A 3,954-nucleotide genomic window follows, 5' to 3' on the forward strand; every position below is an offset into this window, starting at 1 on the left:
GTGTGTGTGTGTGTGTGTGTGTGTGTGTGTGTGTGTGTGTGTGTGTGTGTGTGTGTGTGTGTGTGTGAGTGAGTGGTGTGTGTATATGTGTGTGCGTGCGTGTGTATGTGTGTGTGTGTGTGTGTGTGTGTGTGTGTGTATGTGTGTATCTTCCTTGATTATCCTTTTCTTTTTAATTGTTCGCGTTAAACTTCGGACAATGCGAACTGATGGCGATAATTCGAAAATGAAAAAAAAGAAAAAATATGAACACTGAAATTAGGGATCGAGGGGTGCGTAGGTCGCGGACCCCTTTACGATCTCGTTGACGGCGGCGCGTATAAGGACGATGTAACGACGTGGAAGGTTTTCCGGTCGACGTACGAGCGGCTACTGAAGCTCCCGCCGCAAGCACGGCGAGCTTCCAGTGCGTCGACTCCGTCGTGCACCCGAAAGCTCATTCTCCAACTCGCTCTCGCATTCGGCCCCACGACATTCTTCCTCTCTCATCCGCGATCCTCTCTCCCCAAGCCCTTCGTAGCCCATCGATGCCTCCCTGTCGCACTTCTGACCACGGTCTCTCTATCTTTGTCTCATTCCCTCGTCCTATCCCTCTCTTCTCCTCTCTCTCTCTCACAGCCATTTTAGCGTCGTCGTCGCGATCAGGCGCGCCAGTGCGGGCTGCGCGCGAGGAAGCTTTCGCGTCCTAAAGCTGAACAGACGAGGAGCTGCGGGAAGGGGTGATTGATTGGCGCTGAAACTTCGCGACTGATTGAATCTTTTTTACGTTTCAATATCGATATCCCCGGCCCGAGATGGCGGAGAGCGTCGGAAGCGAAAGAAGAAGACTCTGAGAGTAGATGCTATGTACATATATATGCTTCGTAACGCGAGTTTTCATTCTCGCGAGATAAAGCCATGCAACCTCCGTCTTCCGTTACTCGCGATCAACCGAATCTTCGAGCTCGAACGAGCCATTCTCTTCGTTTCGCGCACAATTCGGTGCGTATGATGTGAAGGAGACGGTTGATCGAGATTATCGGGTAGGAATTATCAAATGGGAAGAAGTTTGATATAATGACTCCGACGTGACGCTAAGAAGTTGAACGTGAGCGATTTGGAGACCTGCGCTCGTCGCGTGGCAGCAGTTATGATTTGGCTTGATGGATATTGATGACATTCTGCAGGTTTCTGCGAACATGTAGAAACGAACACGTATAGCGTACGTTTAAAAAAACTAGCTCGGTTAATTGAACTGTGAGCGATGCGCTAATTACCGCAACTGTTGGCCGATATCCGCGTAGTCCAATACTCCTCTCGGTGATTTTGATCGATTATTCGCATTTAGTATATCTATGGCAAAAGGTCATTATAACGCGCGAGATATGTACCGAGTTAAATGTAACTTTCATTATCAAATCCATTTCTAAATATGAATAAATAAAGTAGAAAGTGATTTGTGCAAGTATCGTTGGTAAAATTGAATCGGAATTGCATCCTCGTTTACACATTATCATTCAGTTTATCATTTAGTGGACTCGAGTCTTGGATGCTACATAAATGCGTTTACATATACGATGTTTAAAGATACCGAAAGAAAGTGTATGAAATAGTCTTGGGCACTTCGTTTCCATTTCAAATTAGCTCTCGATTCGCAAGAAAGCTCGACGATCGCTTAATCTGATTTGGAATAGATCGGATTCATTGCGAATATATATACGCGGATATATATTGCGCTAATTAAAATCAGACGAACGTATCCCAGTTGGGACGCTGAACTCTGACGTATAATTCGTTCTACCGCAGCGTGGGCAATTAACTGTAGCTTATTGATCAGGCATGAATGACGAGCCGTGGATAATCGCAGGTAGCATGCGCAAGAAAGGCACATAGTAAAAGGAAATCCGGACAGAAACAAGATTCGTATGGTGCACACTTCGACCGCGTTCTTCACTACTTGATATAAAGGTTAGCAAAAAGCAGCAACATCCCGCTCGTAATTAAAAATGTATCCGTCGGGAAAAATGTCGAGCCGGCTGATCCGTTGTTCTGGCTTCACTCGACAGGCATATCTCCGCATAAATGACGAGTGTAGACTGCAGAGTCGATCGCCAGTCATCAATATCTACCGGATATCGGATGCTGTTACGATTATTAACACATTGTTGACGATGCGTTCGGCTGTCAATCAGCGTTACGTTTTCAGTTTTATATAAATTGACATGTGTGCTAGACTGCGCGGAACAAGATTTTATATTTTTTGTGGATTTATCTTCTTATTGAACTTCCAGCAGGTTTTATTTGAAGGAATTATATGAAAGCTACTTGAAGAAAGTGTATAAGTGTATTCATACAATTTTAATAATCTATATAGGTACATGACAACATTTATTGATACTATGATATTAATATATTCCTCCAATGATATAAAATACAAAGAAAATATGTCAGTCGATATATATGCGTGTCACTTTTTTTATATTTCATGTAATAATGCAAATACATATTTTATATGTATCCGTTATTATGAAATTTTTATCACTTTATTAAATAATATTTATTAAAAGAGAGAATAATTAAAATATCTAATTATGATTTATTGAATGAAAAGGAAGTAGCAACCGATAACTTAAATTCTTTTACAGATTAAATAAATGAAATATTTTATTTGTGATTATTTATAATAATATGCATAGAATAATATTATCAATTTCATATTCTATGTCTTGATAAATGAACCTTGAGATCGTGGACTTTTTATTCAGGAGGCATTCATTATTTAAAGTTTCTCATATGCCTTGAAACTTTTTCTCGATTCAGGCAGTGAGTAAGTTGAGTCTTATAAGTGACAAGTAGAAAGATAAAATACGATAATGATCATGATTTTCCTGGATAATGAGGGATTTTAACATCAACGGCACTCCGTTTTCCTCCCCTTTAAGCTTGGATCGATATAAATTACCTCGGTTAGTCTAAGAAGAAATCTGTCGATCATGATTCTTAGCTTAGAAACATCTGGATATCACGCACAGTTACGTTAATTAAGGATGAATGAGTAGACTCCAGATAAATAACCAATTTCCATTGAAAGTATGATATAGTGATTGACGCTTGTCTGAAAATTATCGGTGAAGCTTCGTTCCGCTTCATTTCTGCTGCTTCCCGACACATTAGTGTCTTAATTGGACTCCTCAGAGATTTTTTTTAAATTGCACGTGATATCGTATTGATAGATTCTCATAACAAAAATAAAATTCCATTTTATAAATATATCTTTTAACATTTTTTGCCATATAAAAAAGTTATTATAACCTTAATACGTTTATGCATAAGTTAACTTTGGTATATACGCCAAATTTAATTTAGTAAATATTATTTATTATATTTAAGGTAAATAAAATTTTTATCATGATATCAATTTATCAAAATCTTTATATTGTCTATGAAAAAGATTAAGAATCTGAAATACTTATTTTTTATTAAGAATCTTTATTTTAGACCGCATAAGTGAGAAATATAATCAATACTGGAAAAATGTTTATTACGGTCGAAGCTGGATCTTTATTGCTTTAAAATAATTCAATCTTTAATTACTTAATATACACTATATATGTACTTGCATATATATCATATTGCAGTCTTTTTAGAACTGAGTGTCGAATTGTTTTTCTAGTATTGATTGTGTTACTTATTTTTTATATTAAAAAAAAATTTTTGAAATTTTTGCATTGTCGTATATCCCATAGAGATGGGATATACGGCTGTTTGTAGATGGGATGTATGTACGATTCATAAAAAAAATGATAAATAATTAATGCTTAGAAATAAGATATAAAATGACGCAATGACTTATAAAATATGTTACAAAGGAATTTACCGAATTTTAAAAGGGAAGTTAAAGTAAATAGAGTAGAATATTGTAATAGTACATTANATATATATATATATATNAGTACGTGTACCCGTAAAGGGTAC

Source organism: Atta cephalotes, assembly GCF_000143395.1.
Source record: "Atta cephalotes unplaced genomic scaffold scaffold00009, whole genome shotgun sequence".
In the NCBI taxonomy this organism is placed as follows: Eukaryota; Metazoa; Arthropoda; class Insecta; order Hymenoptera; family Formicidae; genus Atta; species Atta cephalotes.